Genomic DNA, 15,953 nt, shown 5'->3' on the forward strand with positions numbered 1-15,953 from the left:
TATGATTATTAAAGTCATCTGACCAAGAAAAATCAAGAAAATCAATCAAAGTTCAAAAAGTCAACAAAAGTCAAAATTAAGGTTTTAAGTGATTTTGACCTCATTTTGGGAACTTCAAAATTCACCTCCAAACAAACAACTTTGTAACTAATAGCATTTCTTCAAAAAGTGATTAATTTGAGAGATATTAGATCAAGAAGTTTATGTAAAAAAAATAGAGAAAATGTTTAAGTGTTTTAACATGGATTTCTTCCAACTTTATTGCCATTTTTCACCAAGACCCAAAATGAGTTTGAAGAAACTTTCAACAAGTGGATTGAAGTATGTATCAAGGGCTTTCCAAAGGGACCATTAGCATGGAATTTCATCACTTGATCTAGGAGATTTGATTTTGTGAAGAAGGCTTCATAACACTTGAATTTCAAGCATGAACATGAAGAACAAATATCCAAATCCAATTCAAATCTGAAAGAATCTTGTTTACAACTCCCATAACTTGTTGGAGACACCATAATTAGATGATTTCGAGTGCTTTTGAGATATGAACCAAGTTCTTTCACCATTTCCCATTGAATTACTCCACTTATGTACAAGATGATTTCGAGTGCTTCTTCTCGTCTTCATCAAGATGATGGATCTACCTTTACTGATGTCACTGCTTATAGAAGATTAGTGGGAAGAATCCTCTATCTTACTACCACGCGACCAGACATTGCTTTTGCTACTCAACAATTGAGCCAATTCATGAGTGCACCTACCGAGTCTCACTACAAATCTGCTTTAAGGGTTCTTCATTATCTTAAGCAATCTCCAGCTCGTGGCATATTTTTGTCTCAAGCCTCTGATTTGCAGTTATCAGGGAGTAGTGGTGTTGACTAGGGCGGATGTGTTGACACGCGCCGTTCCATCTCTGGATATTTTTTTTCATTGGGCAATCACTTGTGTCGCGGAAGGCTAAGAAGTAGCTCACGGTCAGTTGTTCATCTGCTGAGGCAGAATATCGTGCCCTCGCATCTGCTACTCGTGAGCTTCAATGGCTATGCTTCTTGTTGCATGATTTGCATCAACATCCCTCTCGATTACCAGTGCTTTATTGCGATAGTCAGAGTGCTCTACACATCTCTGCAAACCCTATCTTTCATGAGCGTACTAAACATCTGGATATCGACTGCCATTTGGTCCGTGAGAAGTTGCAAGCTGGAGTGATGTGCTTGTTGCCAATTTCTTCTTAAGATCAAGTTGCAGATGTTTTTACTAAGGCTCTTGGACCACGACCATTTCACTCTTGTCTGTCCAAGCTTGGTTTGATGAACATCTATCAACCTCAAGTTTGTGGGGGGGGTGACAAAGCACGTGTATGAGATCACTGACGTGGAAGATTGATTGGCTGAGATTGGTTATGCCCTAACTGAAAGTTTGTTATGCTCAGTTAGTTAGTTACTCTTGTATATAAACCATGTAACGCCTTTGTAACAAACTAATGAATGCAATATTGATTTTCTCTTTCATTCTCCTTTGTTTCTTCTCTGCACTCACAGAGCTTCATTCTTATCCATCAATGGAGTTTCTTGGCATTCATTCGTCATTCACATTTGCTTAGAACATTTAAGAGCATTCAAGGGTAAGAGTATAATAGAAATTAATTTATATATTTTTATTGTCGTGTTTGACTATCAGTATTTTTTTATTTGTCATTGTCATGTTTTCTTTAATCGTATTTAATGAGTTTCATTAGATTTATGTATTTTGCATCATGACTTTTTACTTTATAATTTTATATATATATATATATATATATATATATATATATATATATAAGAGAATGTTTTAAATGAGAACTTTGGCTATAGTGAAAACTGAGAACTTTAAATAATAATTATTCAACTTTAATTAATGGCTCAGATTTAAAATATTTAATTAATGTTTAAATGTACAAGATACTTATGTAATATATATTTAACATATGAGGTAAATCTGAGTCATTAGTTCAAATTTAATGGTTATTATTAAAAGATTTCAGTTCTTATTATAGTCAAAGTTCTCATTTGATACGTCTCCTATATGTATATATAAATTAATTAATATTTTATATGAGATAAGTTGGGTACATATAAAAATAAAATAAAAGCATGAGTTTTGTGAGTGTTTGTTGGAAGAAAATCTGTTCACAAACATTTGTTCAAGTGTGCAGGATCATAAGCTCTCAATTAACTTGGATCAGACCATGTTAAATAGCTTATAAAGAGAAGCAAATAACTTAGACTCTGGAGGATTAGAATCTGATGACTCAACACTTGGAAATCTCTGTGAATACAAGATCACACTCACAAAGATGTTTTTGATTCATGGCAAACTCAATAAGCATACAAGCGATAAGGCACAAGCAGAAGAACTCAAAGAAAAGCAAGCATTGGTCACTCATAACAGAGCAGGTCGACCTACTATGCATACAGGTCGACTCAACACAAGCAAAATAAGAGGATCTCAGAAAAACAGCAGTCAGGTCGACCTACTCCCAACACAGGTCGACCTAAAATGAAGAAATTTACATATCATTCTTCTAGGTCGACCTACACAACAACTAGGTTGACCTAATCTGAGGAAATATCCCCAAAACGCATCTGAAGTGGATTCTGGTCGACCTACTTCTTTAACAGGTCGACCTAACTGGGAACAAATGTCATCCAAAGGATATGCAGCTCTGTTAGGTCGACCTAAGCACCACAAGAGGTCGACCTAACTGATCAAAAATACCAAAATTTCTGTTCTTCTTAGCTCCATCTGTTATGCACTCATATATATCATCAAATGTTCATCATTGCAATTGCAACACCAACGACTGAAAGATACACAAAGTCTTCTCATCTTCGTTCTTCGTCATCTCCAACACAATTACACATAATCATTCTTGCGTTGAGGGTTAGTGATCGAGTTCGATAACGTCCATGGAACGGAATTGAAGATTCCTAGTGGGTGAAGATTTGTGGGGTTTTTGGTGAATAAAATCTGAGGGTTTTGTCCTCCAAGATAAGTGTTTCTTGGGGGTTTTTATCAAGAGGTTTCATCAAGGATCCATCTGAGTGTGAAGATTGAAGAACAAGGGTTCAACGCAATTCAAGACACTGCAGAAAAGGGATCGAGTGAAACTCTTGGATCACCTTGATCTGGCTCAAGATTAAGGGGGAAGAAGATTCAAAGGATCGACAATTTCGGTTTATTGTTTATCGCTTTGCTTTCTTCTTTGTATAAACTGCTTTCAACATTAATGAAAGATTTCCCAATTTCAATTTGGAATTGGGGGCAGACGTAGTCGTAGCGAGGACGATCGACGAACTGCCTGAACAAATATCGTGTTCTTGTCGCTTTTATCTTTTCATTTACGTTCTGTTCATATTTGGTCATAATTGCAAAATTGATTAACAATTCAAGTGTTAAAATTGTGAATTAAAGTTCTGCATAAACATCACAATTCACCACATCTTGAATCATCATCAATTTGAACATTATCACCAAGTGTTTGTCCTTTTGCTTATTCCATTATTACTGCATTGCAAATCAAAGTTTGTCAATTTAGAAGTTAATTGATTTTCAGTTGTGAAACGTATTGATTCGATAACATATCACTTCATCGTTAATCTCAATTATCTTGTGGTTTTGTAACATATGCGACCCTTGCAATAGCGGTCCGGAATAGACGCAAGTCGATTCAGAACTGCTTTCGCTCTAGTTCGAAATAATTCCGAAAAACTTCGTGAGATCTATTCACCCCCCCTCTAGATCCTCAGGCCAGCGTCTAACAATCTCAACTTCTGATGACAATCTAAAATTTGACGATCTGGGAAACATAGTCATGCGCCTCTGGAGAAAGCCAACCATGGTTTCCTAGTTCAAGGCGCAGGGTATTTTAACACGACCTCCTTAGTCTACCCCAACATCATTGTGGTCGTCATGTTTGAGAAAGACATAGTGAATAAAGCCTTTACTTTGAAGATAAAGATTTTCATAGTACCAACTTCTAACATTCCTCTCTTGGAAACTTCTTCTCAGCAAAGACACTTGTGCAAGTCATCTTCCAACGACTCTTTTGTTGCCTCTATATAAGGAGCTGAAGCTTGATGCAAAAAATAACAAGAATTGGAAATTGTACACTAAGCTTTCGTATGTATTTGTTGCATTGCTAATATTCTTGAGATTTCTTATCTTTGTATGTCTTAGAAATTTCAAGTGTTAAACTCTTTATTTGTGTTGCATTCTTTGTGTACCACTAATTGTATATCAAGTGAATCTTATTGTCTATTCATCTAAACTGTTTGTTTATATCTATGGTGGAAGTCTCTTGCTAGTTTGCTTAAACAAATGTCTCTTTCTAGGTTGATTGAGCAAAGGAAGTCTGGTGCTACGTTGCTTGAGCAAAGGAAGTCTTTTCCTAGGTTGCTTAAGCATAAGTATCTTTCTAGGTTGATTGAACAAAGGAAGTCTCTTGCTAGGTTGCTTGAGCAAAAGAATTCTCTTGCTAGATTACTTGAGAAGAAGTCTCTTTCTTTTTTTTTTGATAAGCAGAAGAAGTCTCTTTCTAGGTTGAATGAGCAAAGGAAGTCTTGAGCTGGATTGTTTTAGCAGTTTGTAGTCGGGTTTTTCTTATAGTGAAAAATATCTTGTGGGAGAAGGGGACTGGACTAATTGGAGTTATAGAGGAACCAAGGTAATTCTGTGTGTGATGTTACTTATTGCTTCTACATTTTATCTACTTCTGATGCTAACTACTCTATGCTTAAACTGAATTTATTCAATTTCAGAAGCTATTTTCAAGAAGCAAAAAGAAGTCACAATACACAATTCAACCCTCCTTCTTGTGTATTTTTCTCACCTTCAGTGTTGTCTATATTTTTTTATCATTGGAACAAAAATATGTATGAGTTTCATAAATATAAGATGACATAAGAGGGGCCACTTGTTAATTGAATATAAAACTCAACATGAACTGTCTTGTTAAAACAACTCAGGCTCTGTTTGGTAAAACTAGCTGGTAGCCGATGACTTTTAGCTAGTAGCTGATAGCTGATAGCTGGTAGTTGATAGCTGGTAGCTGATAGCTGATAAGTTAATTTAAGTGTTTGATAAATTAGCTGTTATACTAGCTGATAACAGCTAGTCTCATTATATTATTGTATTATATAATTAAATTAATTTTTATAAAATAAAAATACATATATTAGTAAACACATGAAAAAAATTAATATATATTCAAATTAAAAATAACATCAAAATATATCGAACAATTATATTTAAATTTTTAAATGAACTTATATAATAAAATTTATATATAAATTTAATGAAATATATAAAATAACATTATTACGATTTTGAATTCAATTATACTAATTTAAAATAACAATCTCTTAATATTTCACAAATTTAAAAACTAGCAACACTATCTTTACAACATATATTACTATTTTATAATGAATTCCTTAATATTAGTGATAAAAATAGAAATACATCTATTTAACCAACTTTTTATTCTTTTCACTTTAATGATTATTAATTTGTTAAAAGACAAAACTTAGCACAACTAAGTTGTTTTGAGGAAGGTAGACGAGAATTATAACGAACAAACCGTACGACTTGTGCCCGATCTCTTGAGGATAAAAACCATACATTCAATTAATCTATTTTTAATCCATGTTATTGTTTATAAAAAGGACGAGATTCAAAATGGTCATGTTGTATAACTTGAGTCGTGAAAACTCGGTTGATAAAATCTATAAACTTTTTTTTAAAATAATTTTTATTATTTTAATTGAATTTGTTTTTCAAATATTTTTATTTTTCTTTTTGCTACTATTAAAACTAATATATTTTACGACTAGTAAAAAAAACAAAAAAAAAAACTCACATAAATGGGCGTAATTAGAAACTAGCCCCACTTTATATATTCCAAAAATCAATTTTATCAAATAAAAAATTAATTAGAATAAAATAAAAAGAATAATGATAGACACTAATAATTTTTAATCTCGAATAACCAAACGACTTTCGTTCCGGGTAGAAATATTGCGGATGGGGTTTTGGTGGTGAACGAGGTGTTAGATTTAGCCAAAAGAAAGAAGCGGAGGTGTTTAGTTATGAAGGTGGATTTTGAAAAAGCTTACGATCGTGTAAGTTGGGGTTTTTTGAGGTATGTCCTTACCAAAATGGGGTTCGGAGTAAGATGGCTTCGGTGGATGGAAGGATGTGTGTTTACTAGCTCTTTGTCCGTTATTATTAATGGTAGTGTCACAAAGGATTTTAAGGTGGAAAAGGGCCTTCGCCAAGGAGATCCGTTGTCTCCGTTTTTGTTTGTCATAGCCACAGAAGTTCTAACGGGTCTTATGGAAAAAGCTACTTCGCTAGGAGAGTTTAGAGGTTTTCATTTTAATGACTTTGAATCGAGTGGTATGCTCCAATTCGCGGATGATACAATTATATTGGCGGAAGGAGATCTAGCAAACATTTGGAGCATCAAATCTATTCTTAGGGGGTTTGAGATAATGTCGGGGTTGAGGGTGAATTTCAACAAGAGCAATATTTATGGTGTAAATGTAGGAGGTTGGTTCATAGAGGCGGCTTCGACCTTTCTTGCGTGCAAAGTTGATAACTTGCCGTTTAAATTCCTTGGAGTGAGAGTGGGCGATAGTCCTAGAAAGTCATCGATGTGGAAGGATTTGTTATCTCACTTAAGAATAAGGTTAGCCGTGTGGAAAGGTATGAATTTATTTATAGCGGGAAGGGCGTGTTTGATTAATTCCGTCTTAAACACTATTCCAATCTATCTTTGTCCTTCTATAAAGCTCCTACGAAGGTTCTCAATGAAATTCGGTCTATCCAAAGTTCTTTTCTTTGGAGTGGTAGAGATGATAAAAGGACTATCCATTGGGTTCGATGGGAGACGGTTTGTAAAGAGAGAAGCGAAGGAGGTTTGGGAGTGAGAAATGTGGAGGTGATGAATTTAGCGTTGTTGAGCAAATGGAAGTGGAGGTTTTTGATGGAGGAGGAGGCGGTTTGGGCGGTATCCTTACTTCTAGATATGGAAATGTGAAGTGTAAGGTGTTGGTAGGGGATGAGTCCGTCATTGAGAAAAACGATTCAATATGGTGGAGGAACTTGATTTTATCTGACAATTATCTTTCTCTTCTAACTCATAGCTTTGCAGGTGCAGTGTTTTGCAAAATTGGTGGTGGGGCGGAAACTCCATTTTGGCACGGCTGCTAGGCAGCGAACCAAGCACTGGCTTCAGCCTTTCCAGAACTGTTCGTAGCTGCTGCCAATGATGTTTTAACTATTGCAGAGGCTGGCGCTTTTTACGGCGAAGGGTGGCGCTGGAATCAGAGGGCCATTTTCGGCCAGCAGGATGGAACGGATGCTGCTATGCAGACAGAATTGATGCAGCAGATCCGGGATCACGTCCCTGGTGCAAGTGGGGCTGATTGGTTCAGCTGGATGTCGTCTTTGGATGGAAGCTTTTCGGTCAAATCTTGCTACAACAGATTTTTTGAAAAGTTATCCGGACCTCCTCTAGATCTTGTTTTAGTCAAAGCGGCTGCGCTATTATGGAAGGTAAAAACTTCGTCTAAACTCCTTTTATTCGGATGGAGAATCATCCACAATCGCCTAGCTACCAAGGATAATTTAGGTAAGAGAGGCATTTTGGATTCTAGCAATTTGTTATGCGCCTTTTGCAACAAGGAGGAAGAGAATCTCCCTCACCTTTTAGGCGGTTGTGAGATTACGAAGGAAGTGTGGAAGAAGGTTTTTGTGTGGGTTGATATCAACAAGGTTCTATCCTTCGAGGAATTTGTTAGGTACCCGTTCGCAATGCATAAGGTGAAAGGTTCGGATGTAAGGGACACTCTAGCGGTTATTTGGTTGGCAACGGTGTGGGGTATTTGGTTATCAAGAAACACTATCATTTTCAAGCGGGATACGTTTAGTTTTAACGAATGTTGGGGTGGGGTGGTCTCTAATTCGTGGAAATGGCTTTGCTCCTATTATAGGACAAAGTCTTGTTGTAACTTTTTCTCTTGGAATATTCTTCCGCTCTCTTGTTTTGAGCGGTAGAAGCTTTCCGTTATGTATCATCGGGTGAGCACCCCTTATGCTCTTTAGTAATTCCATTGCCTATTCAAAAAAAAAACTAATAATTTTTATTAAAAAAAACCAATATAAGGATTAAATAGAAATCTTCTCCCTCTTTTAAATCGAAAATACAAAAAGAAAGCATGCCATTGGCAACACCCTTCAACTTAACATTCTTCAACAAAAATGAAAAAAAAATCATTGTTTTTTTGTCTCTACTTCAAAACATTTTCCACGTTGTTCCTCGAAGCAAAATCCATTGTACTTCTCCTCTAGCTTCATATTTAAGAACAACGAATATTGCAACAACAACTCGCTTATTCATTCAATAGTAGGTATAAGAATCACAACGTCCATAGCTTTGAGTGAGTCGATGGTTGTGCAATTGTGAGCGTGAGCTAAGGCAAATCTGTTGGTGTGACGAAAGGGTGAGTGGGCAGATCTACAGTAGAAAAGGTGTTGTGGTGGACGCGCGGCTGCGTATGGTGATGGATTTCGCAGAAGGTTGATGCACGGCGGTGATATGGCTGCGTGGATATTGTGCGCAAATATGTATTGGTGTGATGGTAGTGAGGTAAAAGCAATGTGCATGAGGTAGTGGAGCAAGCATGGTGTTAGGGCAAAATTGGGGTACTATAGCTGCCTTTATTTATTATATTTAAATAAAGAATATGAACGACGAAAAATCTTCATATAATCTTTGTGAAGATAATTAAATATAAAGGACTCAAATTTTGTCATTCGATGAGTAGGAAGAAATGAGATGACAAGAAAACCAAGTGATCATCTATAGATGGCATACTAGTCCATAGATCAACATAAAAATAAATGATCGTCACTAGGTGGTAACACCCCAAGGGGGAAACCTTGATATGGAAACACCCATTCACCCATACAGTCTTTTTCACCAAATCAACATCAGATGAGGTTTGAACACAATTATGAGACAAAACATAACGGATTTATTATGTATAGGAGATAAGGAGAACTCAATCCCCCTCGAAGGACCAGACAATGGCAGCACTGGAAGTGGAGATCTGCTAGAGCATTTTATTTTCCTATCACCACAACGCAAACAACAAATTCGAAAAAGGACTAATTATCATCCTAACAACTTGAACATAACAACCTCCTTCTTCTATCGAACTCACCTCACCGAAACCTGGACCTCTGCTACTACGCTTAAACTTGGGCTTATTGACCCTAAAATTAAAATCACTTACCAAACCTTCTCTAATTGCAAAGAACGAAAAAACACTCCTCAAAACCTCATCTTACCTGATCAGAATGGACCGTCGAGGTCAGCTTGCGGTGGACTTGAAGGATTAGAGGGGAGTGTACCTCCAAGATACTCCGATGCCAAAATGAGAATGTAATCAGAGAGCAAGTACGAGATTTAGTGAGAGAGTGAATGAATATCTGACCCTCTATTGAAAGAGGGTATTTATAGCCCCCAACATTGGGCCAATGTTCCCTAATTGGGCCAAATCTAATGGAGGCCCACATACTAGGAAACTGCCAGAATCCCCTGTGTTAGGACTGAGTCAGCAGGTGGTTTGTATTCTGGATGAGCATGGCGTAGGGTTCGGAGGGAGTTTTCTGAATCCTTCGCAGTTGGTTTGACCATGTGGTCTTACATGGAGTTGGCTTTGCAACGACTACTGGAGGCATTATTGGGCCTTGAGAGTGATTGGACCTGCCCGACCTAGGTCCAGGAATTAGGCCAGTTTGGCCCTAATACGAACGTTGGGCCTGCTCGGCCCAGACCAGAACAGGAGCCCCCAAGTCGTTGTTCCTGTTAGGAGCAAATAACTTCATCATATATGTAGCCGAAGATGTGCTCACGGGGAACCTTTGCCTCCCACAGATGCATACGGCCGAGGATGTGCCTTCGCTTCCCAGAGATGTGTAGCCAGGGATATGCTTGCGGGGAGCCTTTGTTATTAAATTTCGTCAAAGTCCTCGGCGAGTTGTGTTCGTATCTCGATGAAGTTGGACACGAAAGGTCACCACTATCGAGGAGGCGGAGAGATGTGGAATTTAGAAGAAGAATCGTTGGTTTGGGAAAGTTAACCGTTACTTCAATCAATGGGGTGTCACGAACTAGTTGACACGTGGAGACCGTTTGACGCGCCAATATTGCCTAGAGTCGCCTTTTGGTCTAGGCAATGATGGCACCTTTTGTGTTTCCTCGTGCCTTTCTCTATAAAGGAGGGAGGAGCAAATCATTTACAATTTTCTCCAAGTTCTTCTCAAGTTTGCTCTGCTGCCTTCGTCCCTCCAGATATAACGCTCTCTCTAGTCTTCAATTTCGTCAAAGGGTGATCCCGTTGGACACGAAAGGTCACCACTATCGAGGAGGCGGAGAGATGTAGAATTTAGAAGACGAATCGTTGGTTTGGGAAAGTTAAGCGTTACTTCAATCAATGGGGTGTCACGAACTAGTTGACACGTGGAGACCGTTTGACGCACCAATATTTCCTAGAGTCTCCTTTTGGTCTAGGCAATGATGGCACCTTTTGTGTTTCCTCGTGCCTTTCTCTATAAAGGAGGGAGGAGCAAACCATTTACAATTTTCTCCAAGTTCTTCCCAAGTTTGCTCTGCTTCCTTCGTCCCTCCAAATCTAACGCTCTCTCTAGTCTTCAACTTCCATCACTGTTTCCTCTTCAACACGTAAGTAGCTCTTTCTTTCTTCTCGTGTTCTATAGTCAAATTCTGATATAATAGAACTCATATGTCCCATAGGATGTCGAGACATCTGGTCTGTTATCAACAACATATGCAAGATAAAGACAATTAAAGTAGTTGCTAAAAAGTAAAGTGCACACAAGAATTGTTGACCCAATTCGGTGACAAACTCACCTACTTTGGGGGCATACCAAACCAGGAATGAAGTCCACTATTAGCAGTATTAGTTCAGAGCTAAACTCTCCCGTTTACAACCCTTCACTTAATCCCTACCCAATGACCCTTCTACCTAGATCCTCTCTAGATATGGAATATCCTCATCCCACTTCCTAACACCACAGTAATGTTGTACAGTTATCGTCCCAAGAGCTGTAACAACGAATTAATTTCCACAATCTGTATCCACAAAATAGAAGACATACTTCCATGATGAGGTAACACACTTTTATGTCAAGCAGGAAGCTGCGCTTCCCTCCATACTCAGCCTTGAATCTAGACTAAGAACACATACTTGGAGTTGCTTAAAAGCTTCCTCCAAGAACAATACTCAACTCATTAACTAAAGGCTTCTAAGTGAGAACACGATGATCATCTCACAAACCGCGTGGTTCATCGACCAACATAACCTTTATAGTTTACATGGTGGCTGACTTGGATTTTAAGGTTACAATGCTTCTATTTATAACCTAGTATCCAACTTGTTTTGGGCTTCTAATCACAGCAAATATGTTGTTACAAATCTCCAAAATATTCTCCTACAAAATAGGTCTGCAATCAAATCTTCCTAATTAATCTCCAAAATTAGAAAGTCTTCATTCAAACTTATTCTGACTTGATTTTTCCAGATCTTTCTTATGCCACCTATGATTGCATAATATTGGTTAGTAATATTCTACATTGTTGTTTATTGCTGAGTCAGATTCAATCAACAGTCTTGTAGTTTCAGGCGCGATGTCGAATGGCTCTGCATAAGATATCTTCTTCGACATGTTGCTCTAGATGTTAAAACATTTCAACTCAAGAACTTCCACCTACTTTCTCTTACATGTTACAAATACTATCTAACTAATTGCTACTATATTAGTTTTACCAAACATAATGTCAATTCAAATTATAGAGAAACAACAATCTCCCCATTTGGCTTAATTTGGCTGAAACTAATTTATACAACATTTGTATTACAAAAGCTAAACAAATACAATGGTCTTTAATAATTAACTAAAGCAGCAACAATTTGGAAGATTTCAAATAGTCACTGTTTATGATCTTCAATCTTTGTATGAGACAGTCTTCAGTCTTCGTCTTTGATCTCAACATCATACCAGGACATCTTCTTGGCAGTCCCAACTCCAACTATCTCTCTCTCTCTCTCTCTCTCTCTCTCTCTCTCTCTCTCTCTCTGTCTCTCTCTCTGTCTCTCTCTCTCTCTCTCTCCCTCTATTAAGGATCCCACTGATAACATGTAGTTTCTCCCCCTTAAAAGATGCTCTCTATAAATAACATAAACAACCACTTATCCCCCTTTTTAGCCAGAAAAATACAAAGGCTATTAAGAAGAAGCAGTCACTATAGCACGGTAACCATAACACCACAGACAACAGACACAAAATAGAACATTTTATTCAACAACATTTGAACACTACCCTTTTTCCCTGTGTTTGCCAATAGTTGACAAACATAGCCTTCACAGACTCTAAACTTACCCATATCCGAACGAGGACATAAGAACAAAGAAAACAAAGACACATTAAAAAGTGAAGTGAAGAAAAAGAATCAAGAAAAAGACTCTCTAAATACCTGAGCAATCATAATAACGTACGTAGACTGTAACAAATTTTTTGGTTAGAAACGTTATTTCAACAACAAAAAAACGCACCATGTCCGTTTTATGCACTGGCTAGAAGAAGTAAGTTCATCAGTGTTAGAACAAGATTTGTTCTGATCAATATTCTTAGTTTTGATGATAACAAGGATATGAATTTTGTGTGAGATAATGTGGTACTCTAATACATTGCAATTTCCTTTTCAGGAAATATATAAAGAGTATGCACAAGTCAGCGTTCAGAAGCTTTGTCTCAGAAGGTTCAGCATGCAACATCAGAACATGATCTGGCAAGACATCAGAAGATGGTCAAGGCAGAATCAGAACATGGGTCTATGGAAGCATCAGAAGAACTTGAGATCAGAAGCAGAAGCACTGAAGTTCTCATGGTATCACGCTCAGAAGCACTTCAAGGTCAGAAGACAAGAAGATGCTATGCACCAAGCTGTTTGACTCTGATGATATTCAAACGTTGTATACACAAACATCAGATCAAAAGAAAGTACAGGTGGCAGGCTACGCTGACTGACAAAAGGAACGTTGGAAGCTATTAAAGGCAACGTCAGTAGACACAGCGTGAACAAGGCTCGAGGTAGTTGACAAAAGCGTGAAACATTAAATGCAATGCTGTACGGAACACGCAAAGCATTAAATGCTCCCAACGGTCATCTTCTCAAGTGCCTATAAATATGAAGTTTTGATGAGAAGCAAGGTTACGAATTCTGAACGAACCTATTCTGAATAACTTGCTGAAATGCTGTTTAACTCAAAGCTCAGAAACTTCATCTTCATCAAAGCTCACTACATTACTGTTGTAATATATTAGTGAGATTAAGCTTAAACAGTAAGAGAAATATCACTGTTGTGATTATAGCTTTTCAGAAGCATTTGTAATACTCTTAGAATTGATTACATTAATTTGTAAGTAACTAGAGTGATCAAGTGTTGATCAGGATACTCTAGGAAGTCTTAGCTTGTGTATAAGCAGTTGTATTTAGAGTGATCACGTGGTGGTCAGGATACTCTAAGAAAGTCTTAGCTTGTGTCTAAGCATTTGTTCCTAGAGTGATCAGGTTGTGATCAGGATACTCTAGAAGACTTAGTCGTGGGCTAAGTGGAAAACCATTGTAATCTGTTGCGATTAGTGGATTAAATCCTCAGGTGAGGTAAATCACTCCGTGGGGGTGGACTGGAGTAGTTTAGTTAACAACGAACCAGGATAAAAATAACTGTGCAATTTATTTTTATCGTCCAAGTTTTTAGACTACACTTATTCAACCCCCCCTTTTCTAAGTGTTTTTCTATCCTTCAATTGGCATCAGAGCGCCGGTTCTAAGGTGCAAGCACTTAACCGTGTTTAGAAAAGATTCAGGAAGAGAAAAACGCTTCAGTATAAGATGGCTGGTGAAACTCAAACATCTGCATCTACATCTGGCTCTGCTGAGCAATATAATGGTAACAATGGTTATACTAGACCACCAGTATATGATGGTGAAAACTTTGAATACTGGAAAGATAAACTGGAAAGTTACTTTCTTGGTATAGATGGTGAACTATGGGATCTTCTGATGGATGGTTACAAACATCCAATGAAAGCTAGTGGCGTAAAGCTTACGAGGCAAGAAATGGATGATGATCAGAAGAAGCTTTTCAAGAATCATCATAAATGTAGGACTGTTTTGCTGAATGCTATCTCTCATGCTGAGTATGAGAAGATATCTAACAGGGAAACTGCCTATGATATATATGAGTCATTGAAAATGACCCATGAGGGAAATGCTCAAGTCAAGGAGACTAAAGCTCTTGCTCTAATCCAGAAATATGAAGCCTTCAAGATGGAGGATGATGAAGATATTGACAAGATGTTCTCAAGATTTCAAACTCTAACGGCTGGATTGAGAGTTCTGGATAAAGGCTACACCAAGGCTGATCATGTAAAGAAGATTATCAGAAGCTTACCCAGAAGATGGGGTCCAATGGTGACTACATTCAAGATTGCAAAGAATCTGAATGAAGTGTCTTTGGAAGAGCTTATCAGTGCCTTGAGAAGCCATGAAATAGAGCTGGATGCAAACGAGCCTCAGAAGAAAGGTAAGTCTATTGCATTAAAATCAAATGTTAAAAAATGCACTAACGCTTTTCAGGCTAGAGAAGAAGATTCTGAAGAATCAGAATCTGAAGAAGAAGAAGATGAACTGTCCATGATCTCCAGAAGGGTTAACCAACTCTGGAAGAGCAAACAAAGGAAGTTCAGAGGCTTCAGAAGTTCAAAGAGATTTGAACGTGGAGAATCTTCTGGTGACAGAAGATCTGACAAGAAGAAGGTTGTCTGCTATGAGTGCAATGAGCCTGGACATTACAAGAACGTGTGTCCAAAACTTCAGAAGGAGAATCCCAAAAAGAAGTTTCATAAGAAGAAAGGTCTTATGGCAACATGGGATGATTCTGAATCAGAATCAGAATCAGACTCTGAAGGAGAACAAGCCAACTTTGCGCTGATGGCTACAGAAGATGATGGATCAGAATCTACATCAGAATCAGATTCTGAAGAGGTATTTTCTGAACTATCTAGAGAAGAGTTAGTTTCCAGTCTAACAGAACTTCTGGAACTCAAGGCTCATCTTAGTATCAAATACAAAAAGCTGAAGAAGCAGTTTGAATTTGAAACTAAGAAGCTGGAAGTGGAAAATTCTGAACTGAAGGAAAAAGTTTTAAATCTATCCAAAGATAGTGGATCTCCTTCTGAAATAGAAAAATCCATTCCTAGCATAAATCATATTCTGAAAGAATATGACTCGAGCTTCAGAAAGTTCTTATCTAGAAGTATTGGCAGAAGTCATCTTGCTTCTATGATATATGGTGTTTCTGGAAACAGAAGGTTTGGTTTTGGCTATGAGGGTGATACCTCACATAAATTTGAACCTGTTGATGATCTGAAGATCACATACAAGCCATTGTATGATCAGTTCAAATATGGCCATGCTCATGATATTAGGCTCACTTCACATGCACAGAAGTTTAACACTGTTCACACCAAGAAGCATGTGACACATCTTAAGAAATATCATGCTGACAAACCTAAAGAATATCATGCTGTTCCTCCTGTTAAATATTTTGCTAAACCCAAGTTCAATCAGAACTTGAGGAAAACTAACAAGAAAGGACCCAAGAAATTGTGGGTACCTTAGGAGAAGATAATTTCTGTTGCAGATATCCTTGCCGGCAAAGAAGACAAAAAGCAAAATGTCATGGTACCTGGACTCTGGGTGCTCGCGACACATGACGGGAAGAAGGTCTACATTCCAAGACCTGGTGCTTAAACCAAGT

Source organism: Vicia villosa, linkage group LG5 (genome assembly GCF_029867415.1).
Source record: "Vicia villosa cultivar HV-30 ecotype Madison, WI linkage group LG5, Vvil1.0, whole genome shotgun sequence".
Lineage (NCBI taxonomy): Eukaryota > Viridiplantae > Streptophyta > Magnoliopsida > Fabales > Fabaceae > Vicia > Vicia villosa.